Here is a 25,739-nt window from a genome sequence, read left to right on the forward strand (position 1 = left end):
GTCAAAGTCTCACGCCTCAAGCCTGCCTTGCCTAGTTTAACTAAAAATTCTAACACTAGTAGTTATACCCTAATTCACCAAAGATCCAGCCCCCGTGTTTCAAAACTGAAAAGTTCAACAATCCGATTGGACTATTCCAGGGGATGTCTGGTCACTCTTATTCCAGTGCACCTGACTCTCAAAACCTTTGTCTTGAGAAAATTATCATCATCATCTCTTCCGCGGCTTGCACCTGTCGCTCAATTGTATTGTTGCAAAAACTTTCAGCATGAGGAAGAAATTCAATTTATACCATTCATTACTTCCTCCACATAACCATAGCCATCATCAGGAACCCTTGAAGGACAAAACCCATTTCTTTGCAGCCTACCTTTTAGAAAGCAAATTAAACCTAAAAAGACTTTTGAGGCCTTCTCTGCAGAACAGTAAAGTGTGCCTTTTCTCTAGGAAAAACAAATACACATATAGTTATCAGGTCATACCAAACTTTATTATTAATGCTCTATTAATGCTTTGCTCTTTACTATCCATTCTGTACATTTCTGCATTAATCATTCGTGCATGCGGCCTACTAGAAAATTTTGAAAACCACTGGTCTTTTTCCTGCACATTTGCACAGTTTTTTTATTCTCCCTATCTCCTTTTTCAGATACCCATTTTAGTCTTTTCTTGGTTAATTATTCACACAACTTTTTCTTAATAATCCTCACAGTTTGATCCAAGCAGGTTTTTATTTCGCAAAACCCTGCTCCATCAAGGTAGGTGCAGTTTGAGGCAGTGAACCAGACCACGTTGGACAAACTCATTCATTAGAGAAAGACAGGCCTAGCAAAAAAAAAAAAAAATTTAAATTGCGAAGCACCAATATGTATGCATAGCTATCACCCAGGTGCTCCCGGGTGGGATCCGTCCAAAAATGTGGCAAATAGATGGCTAAATATTATGCTTATTTAGAGAAATATTAACAAAATACGCAAAAACTGCACTTGACGTGCAAATATAGTGCAGGTTTACATCAGTTAAAAGCTTGTGTAGACTAGTATTCCTAAATGCACTATTGTGAACCTGATTTCCGTTTTTCCCACCTTCATGGGCGAAAAATTGACCAAAGGCCATTTCAATCGTCCTGATTCTCGTAATATTACCATTTGAACCAGGAACTCTGTTTAAGCATAAAACTCTAAATCAGATTCCCTGTGTGGTTCAGAACATGGATATCAAATCTTGGAGTTGTATGAAGGATGCCAGTTGCCCTCATAAGTATGATTAAGTTACAAGGAACACTAGGCCGTGACTGTTGACTTTGCTCACCTTAGGTGTGGCCAGTGCACTTGTTCCACAAGATCAGATCCACAAAGATTTGTTGGTGAATGAAAATGTTATCTGGCAGGAAGAGAGGGAAGGTCAATCATTTTGATCACTCTCTAGTACGTGATTCGCAGTGCTTAATTGGAGCCGGTGCTTAGCACCGAGACTTAGTTTACAGGGCCGGGACTACCAATTGTTTGCTCCTGTGAGCAGTGAGCCTGACTTCAAAGGAGAAGAAATATCCAAAACATCCTTTTTCGTATGCATTTGTTCTATGCATAATCATTATCATTGGAGTAAAGCTGTCCCTCTCATCCCTGCCACTTCAAGATGGTGAACAAATCCAGTTGAAGCGCCTTTCTAGCCACCTCAGAGAGTTCTCCACTTGTTCTCTTCAAAGTACGCGATACAAGGGGGCACTCAAGAAGCTTCTGGATTTCCATTTTCTTATGGTCTCCATTGGAGGCAGTCACAAGGCATTATAGAGGTAGGTTAAAATAAGTAGAGGGTTGGGGGGTGCATCTGATGTGTTTTATTTTTTAACAGGAATAGTAAGGATACTTAGATAACAATAGTGGAGTGAGTATCGCTCTAGCAGCTTCAATACCCTAGTTAAATTTGTTCAGTATACACTATATTGGTTTAATCAGGGAAGCCATTTTAGCCTTTGATTCTCTTCTAATTAGAGTTGTTCTATTTTAAGATGCTAGAGCATGAAAGGAAGCTGCACAAGGTCAGGAGAACAACATATAAAACGTCCCCATGTACGTAACGTTAGATTGGGTTGAAGGACGGGGCCCTCTGGGGCCACGCGGGTTACTTACAACCACCTGCTATGCCTTCCCCAAAATGAAGAGTCGGTAAGACAGTAGAGAATACAAACTTACATTTATTCAGCATATACTCTTCAGAGGAGTCCAATTAGGCCTGCACTCTAAGATGTCTGCCGAGGGGACTGACACACCAGCATTTGGTAATACTAAATAAACCTTTCTGGGAGCCTTCGATCACACCCCTAATGGAAATGTACCGCCTCAGGCCGGGCATGAACAAAGGAGGCAGAGAAGGATGAGTCAACACCCACCAGATGGGCACATGCCATCAGTGGTCCAAGGCCACTGTGCGGAGTCTCAGCGTCTCCTAACGTGGAAGCAGAGTTACACATTGAGGTTGGTATGCAGAGAAAACTAACAGTTCATTAGTGAGTTGAGTTGCAGCCTTGAGCAGAGAAGATGATAACCAAGTTCAGTGTTCTGCTGAGGTAAGTGCTACTGAAGAATGAGGACTAGTACAAACACAGCTCAAGCAGTCTAATAAGGATTACGAAATACAAAATGGAGTCACACTTGCTAACTGGAGCCGGCACACTACAGGGATAATTCAGTGGGTTACAAAATGTGAATACAACTGGCGTCCATTTAGCCATGTATTGCTAACCGTTGCAGGGATGGGAATTTCAAACCTAACAAAGACCACAACATGGTCCATATCTTTTTCCCACAAATAATTTCTAAAAATGTTTTGGGGATATTTCTTGTCTTTCTGAGGTATTACTGCCCATTGATTTTGGTACAGATAGCCATCAATAACCTATCAAAGAAAATTCGACCCAATAATATGGGAAGTATATGAAGAGTAAGGCTTCATCTTTTAATTTGCGAGTGCCACCCATGTGTGTTGGTAGGAAGTAGAAAGGTTTCGCCGGGAGGACTGCGTTTGTTTTGGTTTCAGTTAGCAAAACACTTGGTATTGGTATAAGGTGTGTTGAATAGTCATCCACATTTTGAAGGGTGATGTATAGAAACTTGCAATACAATCAATCTCCAATGGTTTAGTGATATGATGAAATAGATGTATCTTGACCCCCTCCATAATGAAATTATTATTATGATGTTGGCCCAAAGGAAGTGCTTTTCTGACCAGTATCGCACCAAAACAAGCATCAACTGACTTGTTCTCTGTCTTGTAAACAGACATCCTGTCCACTGTAAGCTAAAGCTGTACATCTGTTAACAGCTGGATGTATAGATGGGAACACAATTTAACTGTATGTTGTATGTTTGTATGATGGAAGGGGATGGGTGTGACTGATTTGATTCAAGAGGGTGTCTTGAGTACGTTTATGGATTGTGTGCATTTTATGTGTTTATTTGAGGACATTATGCTTTACAAAATTGGATATATATTTTGATAGATATGAAATAAAATGTTTCAAAGACATGTTGGTCAGGTTGTTTGTGCTCTAGTTTGAAAGCCAATGTTCTATTGATTTTGCCAGTATCCAAGCTAGCCCAGCTCTAGGTATACAGTAATCTGCCCTCCAGACTCCAGCAGCCCTTGACATACTAGAGAGGGCAGCGACCATCTGCACACCCACTGCCACTTCCATGCCACCTGGAGTCACACTCAGAGTGAGCAAGTAAACTCTAACTTCTGACGCACTGCTGCTGGGTCCCTGGCGTGTTACCTGTCCTGTCCCATGGCGGCGAGGGGTGCTGGCAATTCCAAATCCAAGCTCTATCATCTTTCAGATTTATGAGTACATCACGACTGAGAACACACAGCACCGTGAAGACCAGACTCCTTGTCCCTGCACTGAAGGCAGATGCAGCAATGTGAAGGACCTGACATGTTTTCCTCCAGAAAAATCCCTCTGATTTAAAGTATTACATACAAAGCCTAACATTAAGTATATTAATATTAGCAAGTAATAACTAGTAATCTTAGACTATTCCATTTGCTATGTGGGCTGTATGAGTGTTTTATCCCTCTGAGAAATTCAGAAGCAGAATTATGATGTGACTGACCCTGCCCACCTCAGTCTTTGAGAGGCACTAGCTTTAAATATATGCAAAAATGTGAAACTTTAATGCAAAGGTTGGACATTTTTGAAATCTAGTTTTATTTATAATAGACAAAGCGATATGCTAAACTCGAGCATATCACTTTTTCTTTTATGGTCCTTATGCATGCTTTCTTTTTGTCAGCACATTCTAGTGCTGCTTCAGTTGAGGTCATCAATCATATATACTAGGTTCTGTTTACTGTACTTGGACTGCTCCCAGAAATCACTGTATAGAGACAAAAGCAATTTTTAGTCTTCAGTTACGAATTCCATCACATTTTCAGGGCATTTTAAATCAATCTCCTAATATGAATACATTTTTTGAAACTATGAATGAGCCCGTGAGAAGGCATCACAGACGCAGAGGGTTCCACAAACCACACGTTAAGAATCACTGCTTTAGATAATCTGACCATTTTATTCTTACTTTTCATGGCTCAGGTCAGAGCAACAAGGCTTCAAAATGTTTGCCAAACAGATGGATTAAAGAAACTATTTCTATTTATTTTGATGGTTCTAAGATTCCACTACCTGTCAAAAGTTTGGGAAGATCATCTAGGGGAGTTGCAGCTTCCTAGGAGGAGATCCAGGCTGCTTATTTGACAAAGATGTGTACTGCAGCCATGTGAACAATTCCTCACACTTTTGTGAATCTCTGTAGAATTCAGGGTTGAGATTGGGTAGTGGTAATTTGGGGAAGAATGCTTTGAAGTCTATGATTTCTTAATCTGGTAAATATATTAGACTTCATTAATGCATTATTTCAGTATTAATTCTTTTTCATTATTAAAGTATTGCTACAATTTCAGTGATCTATTCTTGTCGCTTAATTGGTAGGGTCAAAGAGCTGAGCTTTGATACTCCTCACAAACAATGACTGGGATGAGGATATAGGCTGTAAAGATAATGCCCCAGTTACTGACCGGTAATCCTGACTAATTGGCTGTTACTAAAAAAAGACAGAGCACCGTCTCTGCCTAATCCACCATGACAGAGTATATTATCAGCGCCCTAAGAAAGGCACTCCCTTAATGGATACATTCAAGATGTAGTGTCAGAATCTAGGGCTTGATTCACAAAAGTACCTTGCACTTTTGAATAATTTACACTTTGACTAGTTGACTACTGTTGGCTATTCACATAATCTGAGTGTTGTTACCACCAAGCAAAACAGTAGTGAGTCCAGCACCTCACATGGCCAACCATTGATATTGCAACCCCCTCCCATACAAAAAAATGAAGGAGGCAATTAAAACAAAACTCCACAGAAAGTAATGTTACATTATTTTTTTTTACTAGTTAAAAATATAAATATACATAATTTAAAGTAAAAAATATAAAAACAGTTCATGGTTATTCATAACATATTTTAATACTCTATTTTGAATTTAAAAAAGTGATGTAATAATATTTTTAAGGCTCTGTAACTACTTTATTTTCAATAAATACTACACATTATTTGTAATCATTATTTATGTATATTAAACAAAATTTCTTTTGGTGAGAATGCATTTTTTATGTTAAACCAGAAAAATCATTTAAATTTAATTTAAAATATTTATTTTATATTGTACTAGCAGCCCGTCCCGACGTTGTCCGGGTATGAATTGCTGCCGGCCAGTAGTATATTGTTTTGTAGGATTTCGTTTTGATAACATTTCTTATCTGTGACAGGCCTGTGAAATGCTCTGATTCACAGTGCACTGCTGATGCACTCAAGAGTGCGCGTTCAGTAGTGTGTGAACTGGAGTTTCCCTACTTTATTTTTCCTTGCAATATTATATAGCGCGAACTCGACAACATGGCATGAGCACAATTTACATTACAGAAGTGGTAGGCATGGGGAGACAAAGCGATTTGCCTGGAATCACAGAATGTTGAGCTGATGCCGAGATTTGAACGTAGTTCCCCAGCTCTAAAGTTCGCAATTCTAGAACTTGTGGCGGGAGGTGTGTCTAAAAGTGTATGTTGGTGCTGGCCATCAATGAGAGAGACCTGTGCATTTTTCAAATGGGTGGTGAAAAAATATGAGTATGTTGCTGGAGATGTGAGCCGCCGTGCCACCAATGTACTTACAGTGGGAGGGTAAATACCCATTATTCCGCAACTTTCTTTCCGCATACCATCACTCCGCATACTTTCATTACGAAAGTACCATGATTCCGCAATGCCATTATAACGCATGGCATTACATTTTATATGCTTTTACCACGCATACGTTTACAACGAAATTCGTTTTAAATGCATGAATGGTAAAAGCATGTTTTATTTAAATATTTGGATAAGGTAAGTATGGGTATAGGAGTATATGTTTTGGGGTACTGCGGTATATGTTTTGGGGTGTTTGGGTATTTTAAGGGTTCAGATATAGTTTTGAGTTATGGGGTACAGGGGTAGTTTTAGGGATAGGTATGGGTTTTGGGGTACAGGGGTATTTTTAGGGTTCAGGGCTAGGTTTGGGGTTTGGGGTATAGGGGTATTTTTAGGGTTCAGGGGTAGGTTTGGGTTTTGGGGTACAGGGGTATTTTAAGAGTTCAGGGCTAGGTTTGGGTTTTGGGGTATAGGGGTATTTTTAGGGTTCAGGGCTAGGTTTGGGTTTTGGGGTACAGGGGTATTTTAGGGTTCATGGGTAGGTTTGGGTTTGGGGTACAGGGTTATTTTTAGGTTTCAGAGCTAGGTTTGGGTTTTGGGGTACAGGGGGTATTTTTAGGGTTCAGGGGTAGATTTGGCTTTTGGGGTACAGGGGTATTTTAAGGGTTCAGGGCTAGGTTTGGGTTTTGGGGTACAGTGGTATTTTTAGGGTTCAGGGGTAGGTTTGGGGTTTGAGGTACAGGGGTATTTATAGGGTTCAGGGCTAGGTTTGGGTTTTGGGGTACAGGGGTATTTTTAGGGTTTATGGATAGGTTTGGGTTTTAGGGTACAGGGTATATTTATAGGGTCAAGATGGGTTAGTGTTTCAGGGTTTTGGGGTATTTTAAGGAGTAAGGGTGGGTTATGATTATGGGGTGCAGAGGTATTTAAAGGGAGCAGGGTGGGATTAGCACACAATATGAGACATGGCATGAAGGGCGGAACGTAACACACGCCCCCAGCGTTTGTCATGCCCCCAGCACACGCCCACAACACAACGCAGCATAGCCTATGTCCTTCTGCTGCAACTGCCCTTTCCAACGTTGTATTGGGAGTTGTGATTGGTGCTGTGGTTCCTGAGATTACCCGCCTCAAAGGTTTGGGCTCTCTCTTTATTATATTAGTATGGATTTAACTGTGTAAACAACAACAAGGTAACATACCGTACATCAGAGAAGACATTGTGTCATCAATCTCTACCTAGCGACTGGTCATATGATTCCCTGTTATATATTCAACAATGACAAAAATGCAGCAAAAGACTGGGAACAGCAGGCAGGTATTCTTGAAGACACATCTCTTGGACATAATCAACAAAGTACATAATTAATAGACATTTCAATTTATACACGTCTTTCAGCCAACAATCCATCTGCATTGTGTCACATGAAGCTCACCAATGTGCACACTTATGGCAAACATTATGGTACGCTATTAAAATCATCGAGGTGCTCCCTTAGTGGGCCTAAAATGTTTACAACATCAAGGGCTGAAAGGCTGAGTAGGTCTCAAAATTATAATTGCAAAAATTAACAGCTCTTAGCTAGTTTTGCAACCATGGGCAAAGACCCTTCAGGCAGGCCATCTCTATATGATGGGTAGCCACTAACAGAAGATCACAGACAACAGCCAAACATGCCTCAGAATGTCAGCAGCATATCGTAGGAGCAACAACAATGGTGAGGATCAATGGAAACGTGATTTTAGAAGCCAAGTGGATAACATCAGAATGTAAGCATTAACTGCACCTGCAGAATACAAAATAAATGATGAGAAGGGGTGCTTGAATTATTCTCAGCCACTGGTAATTACTTAGGCCACAACCCAGTCCATCGTTTTTTGCCCACCATGCCATATCACAACGGAAGCAGCCCTATGCGAATTAGCCTTGGTCCTGCTCCAGTAGGAACAGTCTTGCTGGGTCTGTCAGCTCAAGTCCCCTTAGAACTGGAATGCACAGCAGGCAGGGCTTATCGTGCAACCAAATGACCTACAGGACTGTAGTATAATTGTTAGACCTGGCCTTTTTTTGCAGGTTTATCCCCAAACCTTTTGCCCTTTGCCTCCTACTTTGATTACCCTGTTTTTGGGATATAGGACTCTTGGGACTTTACCACTGCTAAAGTGCATATGCTTTCTGTGCAAATTGTGATTATGATTGGTTATCCCTGATTGGCATATTTGATTTACTGGTAAGTCCCTAGTAAATTGCACTGACTGTGCCAGGGCCTGTAAATCAAATGCTACTAGTGAACTTGCAGCACTGGCTATGCCACCCACATGAGTAGCCCTGTAAATTTGTCTCAGACCTGCCACTTCAGTGTCTGTGCATGTTGTTTTTAACTGCCATGTCGACCTGGCAAGTGTAGCCACTTGCCAGGCCCTAACCTTCATTTTTCCTACATGTAAAGCATCCCTCAGTTAGGTCCAAGTTAGCCCTGTGATAAGGGTGCAGTGTACGTGAAAGGTAGGCCACATGCTGGCGTGTGTTACATGTCCTGGTAGTGAAATATTGTGTATTTTGTTTTATTGAAAGGCTGTCTGTCCCTTAGGTTACCATGGGACTTGCCTTGTACCATCTTACAAGTTTTACTTTCCATTGGGACAAGACTTAGAAATGGAGTTTAGGCTCTCTGAACTCAGAATTTCATAACGCCTTTAAGTAGAGGGGATTTTTAAATTGTGTTTTAAAATGTCACTTTTAGAAAATGGGCATTTTCTATTGCCTCTGCCGTTTGTGTCCTCATGTCGCAGCACACCCTATGGGCACTCGGCCTATGGGGTGTGACCCCAATGATGAAGCATGTCACCAACCAGGTTGGTGAGTGAGGGGTCTTCTGTAAGGACTACTACTGTCCTGTAAAGGGTTGGGGCAATTTTTGCTAACCAGAGCCTTAAGCTCCAGATACAGAAGAAATTCCTTCTTTGTATTTTTTCGCCTATAGGGGGTACTCCTCCATTGTTGTTTAACTCTATATCAGGGGACCAGGAGTTCCCACCACACATAGCCTGTGCAATCTCCCTTACTCTCTCTTTTGATGTACATACGGTGAAATTGATGGCACTCAAGGAGTCTCGCTCACAATCAATTAAGCACACTTTGGATATTTGTGAAAGCAGTCCTGATCTCTGTCTAGCATTGATTCTCACGGCGGAGCCACCAGGGAGGAGCAGCCGGGCTCGGTTAATGGACAAAGTGTGCCTTCTGCTGATTCCTTCTCTGGGATCCCCATGATGCAATGCACTGGAAGATGCCACATGAAATGCACACTGCGCATTTCATCTCAAGATCCTCTTAAATATTTTACGATATCAAAATCGGTTTCACTGACGGTGACACATAGTGGAGGCATTTCTGGTCCAGAATTCAAATGATATTTTATTGCATAGACAGTGAGTGACCAGTAATTTATAAATGAACAGAATAGTTCTCATCATGACTGGTACACAGCATTATTTCTTTTTGCCAAGCACCACACTGATAAACGTCTGGGGTAATGAGTTCCTGAATGATGAGCAATAAATGTCTGGGTGTCCTTTCAGGTTGGTTAAGATGCTCCATGTTTATTTACCGTGGTTTTCTCTCCAAATTTTGATGAATGGAGCTGCTGCAAGCAGTGGCTCCTCAAAGACATCATTGTAGCTTGTAGCTGCCTACGAGAGCCTCTGCGTCTTGGGCGTCTTCCATTGGCACTCCATCAGGTAGGTTACATTTGTGAGTTAATTTAAATTCACCAGGCTGCTGCCTAATCTGAAACATCTAATTTATCCAAAAGTATGCACTCATGTTTGATTCTCTACTGGCGGAAAACATCTATTTTATTATTAGGAAAAACATGAACTTCTTGAAAGCTTTAAAATTTGCTAAAGAAAGCCTGTGACATGTTACTAAACTGACAATGAACTGTACCCTGACACAAATGAAGTCTTTTATTCAGACAGAGCTGAACTGGCCCACTTTGGGGTTAAACCTGCGAACTATGAAGTAGATATCAATGCCCAAACTACATCTCTAATATGTCGACAAATGAACCAACTTCCTGGGGCAAATCTAATTGGCTTATTTCATAGATCATTGGTTAGGAGGCCACTCAACCACACAGAACAACACGCAACCACACACACACACAACCCTACACAAGCACACACACACACAATCACACACAACCACACACACAACCACACACAAACACAATCACACACACAAAAACACAAACAACCACACACATAACCACACACATAACCACACCCAAGCACACCCAAACACACATCCACACACACACACAAACACACACACACACAACCACACACACAACCACACCAAGCATTGGCATAGCTGTTAGACTTGGCAGTCTCTAGTTGGCAGAGGTATACACTTCTGACAAATAGGGACTGACCTCCTCTAGTCAGGGCAAGGGGATCACACACTTAGATAACCCCTGCTCACCCCCTTGGTAGCTTGGCAAAGCAGACAGTCTTATCTCAGATGCAGTGCGTTAAGCATTTATGACCACATACAGTAATAAGGTGAATACACTACAAATGGACACGACACAGTAGTATTATAAAAATAAGGATTTTTATATAAGGCTTAGCACAAGACCAAATAACGATAAAAATATACCACAATCTTAATAAATACTCTTGGAAGGAAAAATAATAGTTCAAGTGTAGTTTCTTCTTAGCACAAAGTCTTTAGTATCAAAAGCAACTCTTCTTTAGTAAAGCACAGTTCTTGGCAACAATGTAACCCACACTGGAGTCACACGACGTCGAGGCAAAGTTAATCCAAAGGGTTCGGCGTCGACCGCGAGGAGCGCTACGTCGAGCTCGGAGTCACACGGACCCCCACAACACAGTACCTTGGAAAAGCGAAGCACACGATGATCAGCGGCGTCGAGAGGTCCGGCGTCGCGTCTCTGGCGTCGATCCGGCCTCGGAGTCTGGGCGACCTGCAGCGGCGTTGATCGATGTCGGGCAGGAGCAGCGCTCACGAGGCGAAGCAGGATACGGCGTCGTCGTCGATGTCGATGATGTTGCAAAGGTGAGCAGCGCTCACGGCGTCGAGAGGGCTCGAAGTCGATGCGATCAGCAGCGGTGCAGACACGAGGTCACTTGGAGCTGGAGCCGAACTCACTACTCACTGGCGTTGCTGCTGGCGTCGGTCGGGCCCGGTGGCCGGCGGCCGGCGTCGAGGAAGCGGGACACTGGAGCCGTTACTCACGATGTCGAGCTGGGTTCGGCGACGTCCGTCGGCGTCGAGATTGCTGGATTCTTTCAGAGGTGCTGGATTCACAAGTTCCAGCAACAAATACTTTTAGCAAATGATGAAGTCCTTTAGCCCTGTGACTTCAGCAGGAGACTGGGACTCTTCCAGTCCTTGGAGATTTTCTTAGCAAAGTCTGAGAGTACACACAAAGTTCCTCTCTCCTGGTTCCTTGGCAAAAATAAAGAAGCAATGCAGGATTCCCCCCAGCAAACAGCACACTGGCAGAAGGGGTAGGCAAGTCCTTGGATCAGCAGGCTTCTTGTCCTTTTTTTCAGGGTTCCTTGTCAGAAGTGATCTAAAGTCTTGGTTCAGGGGTCCTTCTCTTAAACCCCTTTTTGGTTTTGATCCCTTTGTCCATGCAGGGGAATTTCCCAACATCCTGGGTTTGTTGTGGGTGTAGCCAGGCAGAGGCACCTGGCTTATTCACTGTGCAGGGCAGAGTCCTCAGCCGCCCAGTAGGAGGTGGAGCCAGTATTGTCACTGGCAGGAGCAGAGCTATCAGCCTCCCGGCAGGAGGTGGGGCTAGGATCGTCCCTGGCAGGCACAGAGCCATCAGTCGCCTGGCAGGAGGTGGAGCCAGCATTGTATCAGGCAGGGCAGGCTATCAGAAGCTACTCTCCCCCTACTCTCAATGCAAATGTCCCACTCATCCCACACTGACTCAGCAGATCTCTGGAGCCACCCAGCTCCTGTCACACACACATAAAACCAGCAGAAACCAGGAATAGTTAGACAATAAAATAGCCACTTTCTAAAAGTGCTATTTTCAAACCCAGAGTCCAAAAACCATCCACCCAAATGGATGCGCGATTAAACCCCGAGTTCAGGGATACCAAACTCGACATTGCACCATGCTCCCCGAGCCAGCTAGGATTATAGCAATAATAACCCAGGCAGCCCATTCTAACTAATGGAGAGCAGGTTACCTTACAATAGTGAAAAACGAATATGGCTGTAATTCACTATTAGGACATGCCAACCTTGTCAGGCTTGTCCTACCTTATGCTTACAATGCACCCTGCCCTCAGGCCTACCATAGGGGTGACTAACATGAAGTTAAGGGAAGGTTTGGGGACTGGCAACTAGGTGTACTTGCGCAGTCAGCGTGACAGTACCAGACTGCACGTAGGTCTAGCAATGGGAGACCTGTAGACATACTTTTACTAGGCCGCTCTTGTGGGTGGCACAACATGTGCTGCAAGCCCACGAGCAGCATTTGTATTTACAAGCCCTGGCACTCCTGGTGCACCAGACTAGGGACTGATAGTAAACCAAATAAGCCAAACATGGAATTCAATTAATACAGCAATTTTACATAGGGAGCACTTGCACTGTGGCACTGATCAGCAGTGGCACAGTGCCCAAAGCATATACCAGCAAAAACATCGTAAACAGTGGAGGCAAACAGAAAAAAATGGAGGAGAGACTCAAGCCAATGATGTCAGGTCTAACAATAGCCAATAGGTTTCGCCTTTGGGACCTTATAAGTGTTTAGCCATGCAACAGTTGATGTGGTCGCACAAAGGAAATTATGCTGCATAAATAAATACTTAGAAGGTCCCAAAAGCGAGAACTATTGGCTATGCCAATGCTTGGTGTGGTTGTGTGTGTAGTTCGTACTATATAGAAAAAAAACACCAAAAAACCAATTGCAATGCAATAGGTCTCACATTACTGAATCTTTGAGCTGCTAGTGTTGCATTATTAGTAGCAATCCCAACAGCTCAAACTTTTATAATGCGAGACTTATTGCATTGCAAATGCTTGTAACTTCTGGCAATAGAAAGGAGCTCTTTGTTATGTATGAGAATCTTATTTATAAGACCCTCTCCATTCTGTGTTTTGTTATCACATCTGCCACATTTTTCTTCCACCGATTACAGCTTAAAGCATTGGGCAATGGACCATCTGAATTCAACCATTGGTTAACTTCTCTGTGAGTGACAGCATTCTACCCTTTTACAGGGAACCGTTCCACACAGTAATTCCCTTAAATGTCAGGGGCTACTAAGGTAAAGTGTGCTTTTTTAGTTATAAAATATTTTTCGTTTTAGCATTTTTTTTTAATTGATGAGGGCCAGATACCTTCTCCAGCAATACGATTTTACAAAAACTATGATAAAACAAGCATTGACAAAGCCAAATGTCTAGTGGCTAAAATTACACCTATTGGTTTTGCTCGTTCAGTAAGTAGTGTTAATAAAGGTTTTGTACTTTGGGATACATTCCTCTGTTTCTCTCTCGCAAAATCCTAAATTAATGGTCCTCGTGTTGTTCGGGGGCTCCAATAAACATACATTCGTTTAATCTCACAGCAGCAATGTTTGTGTTTCGTATCGTCATGGGCTGATCGTTGCATAATTGCTCATTTTATGAATTATTCAAGTCATTGCATGATGTCGTGCTCTGCAAGATGATTGGGAGATGTTGCCTGGAGGATAAATGTAAGCCTGTCAGCTCTAATCTACCTCTCTACTTGTTCCATGTCCACTTACATTTGCACAATTGAAAGTCAGTCTGGGGCAAAGGAGAACACGGGCCACACCGTAATCAATTGCCTTTTCAGTGTCCCCTTTAACAGACTGGAGGAAACGCGGTTACTTAATTAAAACGCGTCAGCTTGTTGTGGCGCCTTTTACATCTGCTCAGAGGGTTTTCAAGATGCTTCGTCCACTTCGCAAGGTTTTCACGATAATTATTATTCATCATGCTTGTCCGTCTCTTTTCTTCGACCTTGCTTGTCATGATATGTTATCGTGCTGTGAACTGCACGTCAGAGTTAAGCCAGAGCGGGACAGCTTTTTAAGTGGATCGGAGCCCGCCGCGCAAACTGTGAAAGCCGACGCTAATGAATTAAAGTGAGAAAAATCGAGATCTCAGTTTTTTTACATTTTTTAATTTAGGAAAATATAGAAACTGTTGAGTGGGACCTAAGAGAGGCAGGGGCTCACACGTCGTAAATTACTTATGCTAAAGGAATGCGGGTCCAGTTCATAAATGGCATGAATGAGTGTGTGTGAAGTATTATTCATGTAGCAGAACTTTACATGCGTATGCATGTACATGTAATTACCTTAGGACTACACAGACTGCCTGTTCAAATTCATAATTGGTCTAAATCCCACAGATTTTGCTGCAACCTAATCTTGTATCTCTAGATTACTCCTAAATTCCTGAAGTAAATCAGTGTGCGACAGGCTAACTTCTGGAATTCAGAATTAAGCAGGGAGTCCAAGCCCAATTCACATTTACTGATCGAAAAATCTTCTCTAATCAGAACACAGGCAGATTTCTCTTCAAAGAGTGCATAACCCTACACACATACAGTCCTACTATTTAGGTGTAAACATGAGAGTGGCAATGAGGAGTGGTAGAAAAATTAGGAATGGCAACAATATATCCGGGTAGGAGGAAAGGGAAAAATAAGGAGGGGCACAGGGAGGGACATGCACATACAAAAACACATTTATAAAGGATATACCAACTGCAATGTACTTAAGTTAAAACTCCTCAGCTTCAGTAGTAAATACTACAGGACACACAATCTCACAACCTACTCCAGACAACTTTGCAGTAAAGCACATTCCATGCATGGACACAGTGGCAGGGGGGCCTTAGGCATGTGCAAGTTGTGCACCTGCACAGGGCCGCCAAACCACAGGGGCCGCCACGCCAATATATATCCTTAATATAATAATCCTCTGAGGATGGATACATATTTGCGTGGCGGCCCCTGGCAGGGATTTAGCGGCTTCCCGCTCTGTTCCACTTCCAAACACCCTGACCCCCCCTCTTCACTGGCCTCCGCGCCCGCGTTCCTCCTGGTTTCTGATTGGCTTCTTTTTTTCCCTACCCACTGCTGGCCACGTCGTGTGTCACAATACCCTCCTACTCCTAAATGTTATCGTTCTAAGACGAATTCGGAAGGGTAGGAGCAGCCGCAGGTTCTGGTCATCTAAGGTCTTTTCTGGACGTTTTATTAAAACACCTTCCTGAGCTCCGGGGGGGCTCCGCCCCGCCCGGATCCCCTCTTCCGGGGCCCCCTACCTACGCTCCCTGCCCAGAGCCGCCATGAGCCTAGAGCCGCCCCTGACAATGGCATAATGAAACTTGAGGGGGCCCCTTGCAAGGTATATGGAGGGGCCCCAGCTCTAATCAGGAGCTCTCGGGCCAGAGTACTGTGCTGAGGGGCCCCCCTACAACTCGGGGTCCCACCGCACCGCAGGGGCTGCAGGGGCCTGTGTTACACCACTGCATGGACACTCACAAGTACTGAAATGGAAATAGGTAGAAAGCAATGGAGGCGGAAATAAGGCTACCAGCACAAAACCCATATAATATGTAAAAATGCATTCATATAATTTTAGACACTGCATTCACACATACTCATCTTTTAATAACAATAATAAAATACACTGAAAAATAAAATGAGAAAAATAAAAAAAGAGAATGAATGTCAAAAATGGTCATACAAATGTAGACATTCCATACACTGATATACATCACCTTATTGAAACAATTAAATAATGTAAGAAATAGTCATATAGCTATGAAAATTGCAGAAACTATACAAATTACACTATACGAATGTATACATAACAGATGCATATGTTCAGAAAATTACAAATATGTAAATAAATGAAATTTAAAAAAGACTCACATCTAGTACTACCTCTGTGTATCATTCACTCACGAAGAATCCCGAAGACACCAGACTGCTTCCAGGAGGGAATGAAGAACGTGGCAGCCTGGATGAAGGTCAGCTGCCTGAAGCTAAACTCGGAGAAAACTGAGATCATCATCCTCTGACCCTGCACCACTGCCTGGGACAACACCAGGTGGCCCTCTGCCGTGTAGAGCCCACCCATCCCCACAGACCACGCTCGGAACCTCTGCATCATCCTTGACTCCTCCCTCTCCATTAACCGCCAGATCAATGCCGTTGCCTCCACCAATTTCAACTGCCTTCTCTTTGTCCGTGAGGTCTTCAAATGGATCCCCCCCAACTGCTGAAAGATTGTCACCCATGCACTCATAACCAGCAATCAGGACTACGGAAACACCCTCTATGCCGGAATCAACAAAACTTCTACACAAACTCCAGGTGATCCAGAATGCTGCAGCCAGACTCGTCCTCGGGACTCCGCTCCATGAGCACACGGCACAACACCTATGATGCCTCCACTGGCTCCCCGTCAAAAAGAGAGTATTCATTAGATGTATCTGTGACTGGACACTCTCTGAGAAAGTGAAAATATTATCGTAATAAGCTATGACTCCAACCATGACCCCAACATTTGAAACACCAGCTTGTAAAAGACTGATGCAGCAGATGCAACGTCAAATAGCATGCTTAGGAATGTATATGCTCAACTACAATGGGGGGAATCCATTGTGATGAGTGAATAGGTTCTATGACCTTGCCCATTCACAGTTTGCCTAAGTGTTCCTTCAAACTACCCCTTGTGCTCAAGGGTACATTTCTCACTTTGGGGTATATTTACAAGAACTGCCACTAAGCAGTTTTCAAGCTGTTTAGTGGTAATTTTTTTACCACTGCCGATCACCAAATCCTAATGCTATGTTTGCAATGTATTTACAATACGTCACAATGTGGCGTTAGGATCAGTTAGCAGCCGTGAAAAATGACACCAACTCTAGCGTCAAGGCAATAAAAAATCTTCATGTTAGCATAAAAAAGAGTGGCGGCCGGCCAAATAGCGGTAAAAAAGATCTCACTAGTCAATCCAATGTCACTTTTCAGGATCTAGCAGCAGAAAAAAGTTTACAAATACACTCCTAAGAAAAAACAAAAAACACAAGAAAACAGAATGGAGCTGCCAGCACCATGTCCAGCACAGGTCAACAACCTCCCTAACCCCCCCCCCCCCCCCCAACAGCCAGCATAAGCAGCCAGGGTCCCATGGGAAGAGGAAATGCAGATTCATGGCCTCAGTTATGAAAAGTGGTGAATCGCTGGGGAAAAATAGTGTCGTGTGACTTTTCATTGCACCATCCTTGAAACACCATGGATACGCTGTATTTACAACAGTACGGTCTACCCCTACGTTTCCCCCTGCGCTGGCATTAATTTCAGCTGTCTAGCCCCGACAGAGTCACCCTTGCACCATAGTGTAACAGTACTTGCATTGTGGGGCACAATTGTTTATGTGCAGGAACGTGTCCATGGCTTTTGTAGTTCGGACTGGACTGTTCCCATGGGGCACAGGGTCAGAGCTGATTTGCATATCGCCATTGTCTAACCCAGGGTGGTGTGGAGTGCAAAAAAACGATGGATTTGGGCCCAGATCTTTGGACTGGGGTGAGTGTGTGACATTGATCCACATTCGGTCCATCACCTGTTTTGTTTGCAAATTCTGCCCTAAGTGCGCTGGGGATGCCCAGACGTGGGTCCCAGGCACTCCACACCACTGGAGTCAAGCTAGCCGGGCTGATGAGAGGTGTTACCTCGAAACCGGTCCGGTCCTCGGATGTTTGATTCCGTTCTGGGAAGGACATGGCTTTTGTAGTTCGGACTGGACTGTTCCCATGGGGCACAGGGTCAGAGCTGATTTGCATATCGCCATTGTCTAACCCAGGGTGGTGTGGAGTGCAAAAAAAAGATGGATTTGGGCCCAGATCTTTTGACTGGGTGGAATGTGTGACATTGATCCACATTCGGTCCATCACATGTTTTGTTTGCAATTGCCGCCATAAGTGTGCTGGGGATGCTCAGACGTGGGTCCCAGGCACTCCACACCACTGGAGTAAAGCTAGCCGGGCTGATGAGAGGTGTTACCTCGAAATCGGTCCGGTCCTCGGATGCTTGATTCCGTTCTGGGAAGGACATGGCTTTTGTAGTTCGGACTGGACTGTTCCCATGGGGCACAGGATCAGAGCTGATTTGCATATCGCCATTGTCTAACCCAGGGTGGTGTGGAGTGCAAAAAAACGATGGATTTGGGCCCAGATCTTTTGACTGGGTGGAATGTGTGACATTGATCCACATTCGGTCCATCACATGTTTTGTTTGCAATTGCCGCCATAAGTGTGCTGGGGATGCTCAGACGTGGGTCCCAGGCACTCCACACCACTGGAGTCAAGCTAGCCGGGCTGATGAGAGGTGTTACCTCGAAACCGGTCCGGTCCTCGGATGCTTGATTCCGTTCTGGGAAGGACATGGCTTTTGTAGTTCGGACTGGACTGTTTCCATGGGGCACAGGGTCAGAGCTGATTTGCATATTGCCATTGTCTAACCCAGGGTGATGTGGAGTGCAAAAAAACAATGGATTTGGGCCCAGATCTTTTGACTGGGTGGAATGTGTGACATTGATCCACATTCGGTCCATCACATGTTTTGTTGGCATCTGCAACAGGGCACTGGACTGGATCCACTCCTTCCTGACCGGCCGAACACTGTGAGTCAGACTACCCCTGTTCCTCTCAGAACCTACAGGGATCAGCTGCGGAGTGCCCCAGGGTTCCTTGATGAGCCCAACCCTCTTCAACCTCTACATGGCCCCCTCGCAGCCATTGTCAGAAGCTATGGAGTCAACATAATCTCCTACACAGACGACACCCAGCTTATTATCTTCCTCACCAATGAACCTACAGAATCAACTTTCACAACGGAATGAAGACCTTCGCTACACGGATGAAAGACAGCTGACTCAAGCTCAACTCGGAAAAGACCGAGTTACTCATCCTGGGCTTCACCCCCTAAACCTGGGATGACTCCCAGTGGGCTAGTGCACTTGGAACCCCTCCCTACCCTACAGACCACACACGCAACCTCAGCATCATACTGGACTTCACGCTTACAATGAACCACCAAATCAACGCAGTATCCTCATCCTGCTTCCACACACTCTGCCTACTTCGAAAGAAAATCAGAGGGATCCCCACAGAATCTAGCAAGACAGTCACCCACGCTTTCATTACCAGCAGCCTTGACTACGGCATTGCACTCTACGTCAGCGTCACCCAGAAACAGCTCAGGAAACTACAGGCTCTCCAAAACTCCACAGCCAGACTGGTCTTCAACATACCCTGCCGCAGCCATATGACACAACACCTCCGACAATTCTACTGGATCCCAATCAACAGGAGATTCAGCTACAAGCTCCACACACACACCTACAAGGCTCTCCACGACACAACAATCAGAATATCTGAACCACTGCCTCGCTTTTCACACACCCACCAGACAACTCTACTCCGCCCAACTCGCCCCGGTCTCCCACACACGGGTCCACAAGACCAGAACTGGCAGTACCTCACCGCCAACACCTGGAATACCCTGCTCATCCACCTCAGGCAATCGGCGTCATTGATCCAGTTCAAGAAGGACCTCAAGATCTGGCTCTTCGACTGAAACCTTCACACCCAGATGGATCAGCAGCACCCTCTCAGCGCCTTGAGACCATCATGAGCGACTATCCACCCTATATAAACTCCTGATTGATTCCTGCACAAAATCAATCAGCCCCTCGACGCAGGCGCCATTGTATAGGGCAAAGGTGTTTGCATTGGCTCATGGCAGCCCATTGTGAACCAGAGCTGTGGAAAAGGGCAGGAATGCACTGAATCATATAGACAGGGCGCATTCCTGCCCTTTTTTTGACACAGGGCAGGGCAGCAAGAGTCCTTGCAGCGCTGCACTGTGCCAACACCTCATAAATGAGGCCCCTATAATACAAGTGTGTTAGCGTCATTTTCAAGACCAGGTAATTCCTAGTGGTATGAAACTGCAGCTAATATGACTTAGATGCAGTTTTTTTAGGGATGTACAAGGAAATCCTTGTAAATAATGTTTTGTGTGATTTACAGGAGTTTTTTTGTGGAAGCACCGTCCGTGCATCTAATTTTTGGCAAATCACGCTAAACGAAGTGAAAAATTGTTGTTAATGCTTAAAAACACAGCTAACTGAGGTTTGCAGCAAATTGTAAATATGGCAATAAAAAAAAGCAGCTGTACATTGAAAAAAGTGACGCTACAGTGTCCTTAAATCCATGTAAATATGCCTGTCTGTGTACTACTGGAACACTATCTGCTTTGAGGATAATAGTGTGTTCAAATCCCTTGACCAACCCGAGCCTGTCTATAAACAGGGACTTGTGATTACTCAAACACCTCTTCTAGTGTGAGGTTTTCGTCCTGCAATGGATCCACCAATAAAATGGGGAATTCTGTACCTGGTCTCAACACCATGCCAAATGTTCCCTGGTCCCTCCAGCCCAGCCGAGTATATTATACACTTTCCTCACCACATACAACTTTGTGTGAATCAACCTGTCTTTTTATCTTAGATCTTCTATGAAATAGCCCATTATATCAATATCCTGACCTCTAAAAGCAACAGTGAGGATGTTGGGTGGACATAACTCTACTTTCATTTTTCATTTTCAAACCACTTTATTCGGTTACTGAAAACCATAAAAGTACCATTCATTAGCTCACAATACATTACATAAAACACATACGATACATAGTAAAAATACATACATTACACAATAAAATGTCATAACCGTTTCTTCAATAATAGGGTGATTTAAGAAAATTAGGGCGGGAATAAACCAAAATTCATGAGTACATAAAGTCTTCAGTATGGTTAAATCAATATGTGCAATATACCATTACAATAAAAATAATTTAGTGATAAAAAGGCAAGTATTAAAAAAGTAGTAACATGGAATTTACAGTATTTTTATACCAGCATGGGGTGCCGGATTTTTCTAAGTCTCACTGCTGCGACAAGAAATCTTGCAATATTAAAAATCTCCCTTGGATCATTAAGCTTTTGGAAGTACAATAGAGCGGGTTTACCCTGAATAAAGACTCTCCCTTTTAAGACTGCGACTAAAAACCTCCTGCAGATTGGGCAATAATGCTCATAAAACATAATAAAGTGCATTGTGTCCTGTATCGAAAAATTATCACAGGTACAGGAACCTAGACCACACGTCCTGCTCCAGCCTTGTGAATTTCCCAGATAAAAATGAATTAAGTTAAAACTGAATCTCGTTAGAAGCAGGAGGTGAAATGGTTTAGTAATAATCCTCAGATAGGGTTCAATCTCACGGATAGTTTTTAACAGGAAATGGATTTTAACCGTCGGCTTCATTAGTTAAATCTCCTCCTCTCTACCTTCATCCGGACATAACTCCACTTGACCCCATTCTTTTTTTGTTGTTCTTTTTTTTTGTCCTCATAAGCCTCTTTAGTGGAGGGTAAAAACAATGACGTTCTTCCACTTGCACATCCATATGGGTACCTGAATGCCTCTGCTCTCTTATGCTTTTCGGCAGTATTGGTAGGTGCAAGTAGAGAGGGAGGTCGAGATTTCTGATGGCCCTTGGTCTCAAACTCCCTCTACTCTCATGTGCATTTGTCTGCTTTCTCCCTCTCACTTTCCAGCCGGCAGAACAAAACCACAAGGACCAAAACCCGGAAGCCTGATGAGGCTAATAAGGTGTAATCATAGGACCGCTGCATACCTAACTATTATCATTTAGAGTATCATACCATTCAATAAAGGGAAGCCAAAATTTAACATCTCTATAATTCTTCCTATCTATGGCGGCTATTTATTTAATCCAGACAAACAAATTGTCCAAACTTGGAGAGAGTGGGGACACCCATAACTTGCAAATCTCCCTGCGCGCCAACAATGCAATGTAAAAGATAAGCCTTGCTTGACCTATGGTAGATTTTACTTCAGGCTCCAACTGACCGAAGATAACAAGTAAAACGCTTACCGTAACATGCAGCTTAAGCATTTGAGACAGCGCCCTACTCACTTCACTCCAATACGTTTGCAATGTTATACATTCTAAAAACATGTGGGCGTCATCAGCCTTCGTGTTTCCGCATATCGGGCAGGGGATTTCACCTCTTCTCCCAAACTTTGACAGCTTCAAGGGTGACCAAAATGCTTTATGGATGGAAAAGAGAGGATTAATCCTCAGATGTGCAGGCTTCACCGATTTAAAAAGCATAGCCATAGATACTTGCCAGTATTTTCCCCACAATTCCACAGGATGCGTAAAATCTCCATCCTCGATTTCCACCAGTAGCCAGTAAATGGTTGATAATTCCATCTTTTGACTAGGTTGCTTGACCCCATTCTTGCGTAAATAACTTGTCTAATACATTGGTAATCTGTGAACCTAATCAACTATGACCACAAGTGTTACTTGACCACTTCCAATTTTACATATTGGATTTCCTTTCTTATGTTTCCCAGTCGTAGTAACCATTTGAATTGACAGTACCACTCTGTTAACTGTGTTCTCGTTACTCTGATCACTAGCAATACCAGAGGTAGACACCTCACCATCATGTACCATTTTTTATATGTTCTTACAAACTCTAGCAAAATGACCCTTTTTCCTGCACTTCATACAAGATTTCACAGAGATTGAACAATTCTTTTAATTGCCCAAATGACTTTTGGAGCCACACCTGTAACATGTACCTGTATTGTTATTGACACTGTTGGCATTTCTATACTGTTTCTTTGCCCCAGTGACAGGAACCTGTTGGAAAATAACATTACTTCGTCTACTACTTCTTTTTTTGGTTTAAATTTCTTTTATTGATTTTATACAAAAAAAAGAACAAACAAGCCATTGTGGTCCACAATCATCGGGTTGCAACCCGGGATATCACTACTATATGTATCAGGCATGAACAAGCAACAAAAAGGAAAACAGACACCCCCCCTCCTCCTCCTCAAAGAAAAGCCGACCTGTTAAAAGAAAGGAAAGTATGTTGGTCCAGTGACCAATCCCCATAGTTTACTGCGAAATGGACATGGAAGAGGCACACTTTGAGAGAGAGTCCGCCAATCTCAACAATGTAAGATATTTGGAGCAGGGGAGCTCCGTAAATTCGGATGTTAATAGCGCGAGGAAAGGTGCCCACTAGTCATGAAAGGAAGCCCCGGGGTTGGTCAAGGAGAGGGAAATTTTCTCCATCCCCAGAATTTATGAAGCCAACCTAAGTGCATGGGGACTGTCGTGGAACCCCAATGTGTCAGGGTGTTCTGGACTGCGGCACCTAAGGTGAGCGCTATTTGTTTGCCTCTCCTAGATGTAAGCAGGAAGGTGATGGCATTGGGAAGGCCCAGGAGGATGTACACTGGGAATCTTGGGACCTGAGTATCAAAGTGGGAATCAACCTCATCTAGATTTGTTGCCAGTAAGCCCCCAGGATGGGGCAATCCCAAAGTAAGTGTGTGAGGGTTTCTGCGGAGCCGCAGGCTCGCCAGCACAGCAGGCTGAGCAAAGGGTTACCCCTATGAAGCCTAAGCAAGTCCCAGGCAATCATATGCAATAGTAAACATAGAAAATTCCTTTAAGTGTAAGTCCATAGAAAATGGTCCATGAAATTACAATAGAAGAGGAGTTCCCAATTTCTTTTAATTTTCTTTATGTTGTAAATTGCTCTGCATGAAACAACCAGCCGACACGTGTTTCGTCAGGGTGCCAGTTAACCACTGACTCTTCAGTGCTGCGCTGGTGTGTGCATGGCTGTGTAGTAGAGACACCGGTGATAATTCCAACCCGGTGTGTCAAAACAGGCGGGTGAGCACTTTGCTCAGATAAGACAACAGTTCTGTGCTTGGATGCACCAGAAGGTGCAATCGAGATGCCGGTGTTAATTCCTACCCGGCACGTCTATGTATCGGTGTAGTGAGGCACGGAAATTTGTAAGTAAAAACTAAACAGAGCTAGTTCTAAGTTAGAAACAAACAGGTTGTGTATCACTCAAGTCACGTCCAATCTATGTGACTAGGTAAAGCATGTCAGCGCGAACACCTTTACATGTGTAGAAGCGGTTTGTGTAAAGGGCAAAGGCGCTACATGGCTCGTCTTCAGCGAGTAGTGCTGGAGAGAATGAAGCCTCACTGGAGTTAAATACCAATAGGTGGCCAACTTAGTGACGGTCTCGATAGATGTAAAATTGTGGGCTGTGCGGCTGGCCCCATAGTAAATATTTTTCCATTCTTTCGGTTTAAGTTCCAGGTCCAGCCCCCCTCCCAGCGCAGCTGGCCAGGCAATTTTCCCAGTGTCGGAGGTGTTTCGAGTGAATTTATATAGATCTGATGCCAATCGTGTGTCGCTATGCCGTGTGATTAACCACTTCTCAAAATGGTGTAAGCAGTCTCTCTGCACCCTCCCTCACCTCCCCGTGGAGTACCCAATGTCTAATCTGTAGGTACCGGTAGCGCTCCGTTTCTGGAAGTCCGTGATCTATACAGAACTCGTTGTAGCCCAGAAAGGTAAAAAAAAATTGCCTGGGAGTGCCTAGCTTCTGTCGTCCAATGGTGAAATTCCCCATAATCTAGGCCAGGTGAGAAGTCTGGGTTCTGTACGATGGGCGTAATAGGAGATGGAAATCCCGTGAGCCCCCTGGCGGTAGCATTCCTGTCCCAAGCCAACATTATGGGCTGTGTAATCTCTGAGCGGGACAGGTTGAAAGGGCATCCCCTGCATGAAAGGAAGGGAACCCCCCACAATAGCTGGGCTGCTAGGGACCTATCCATAAATAACCAATGTTTCTCGGATTCAGTGCGTGACCACTCCACTAGTGCTCTCATCTTAGCGGCCCACCAATACACTAAAAGGTCCGGGACCCTCAGTCCCACATCCACCAGGTCCCTGTATGTGAGGTCGCAACGCATCCGTGCTCTCTGGTCCTGCCAGATGAAGTGTTCTATGTCCCTCTGCAGTGCCTGTAGTACTCTAGATGGGGGCATCAGCAGAAGGGTTTGGAATAGGTAGACAATCAGGGGCAGTAGTACCATTTTCACCGCTGCAATCCGGCCTAATCATGAAAGGGAATGGGGTCTCCATTTCGGGAGGGACTCCCAAACTTGTTTCAAAAGTACTGTGTAGTTCAACTGTCTAGTGGCAGAGATGGTGGGAGCCACCCGAAGACATAGATAAGTAATAGAATCATGAACCCACTAAATCCGAAAAGTGCGCTGTAGAAGTTCCAGCATCTTGGGCTCTAGTGATAGATTAAGAGCTTGTGACTTATACACGTTGATCTGAAAGCCCGAGGCGAGCACGGACGGGGGCAATTCGTCTACGGCCAGTGAACCCTGTCAAACGCCTTTTCGGCGTCGACCGAAATGATCATGCATTCTGTCGGGAAGCGCTCCGAGCGGTCCATCAGGT

This window comes from Lissotriton vulgaris, chromosome 1_1 (genome assembly GCF_964263255.1).
Source record: "Lissotriton vulgaris chromosome 1_1, aLisVul1.2, whole genome shotgun sequence".
In the NCBI taxonomy this organism is placed as follows: domain Eukaryota; kingdom Metazoa; phylum Chordata; class Amphibia; order Caudata; family Salamandridae; genus Lissotriton; species Lissotriton vulgaris.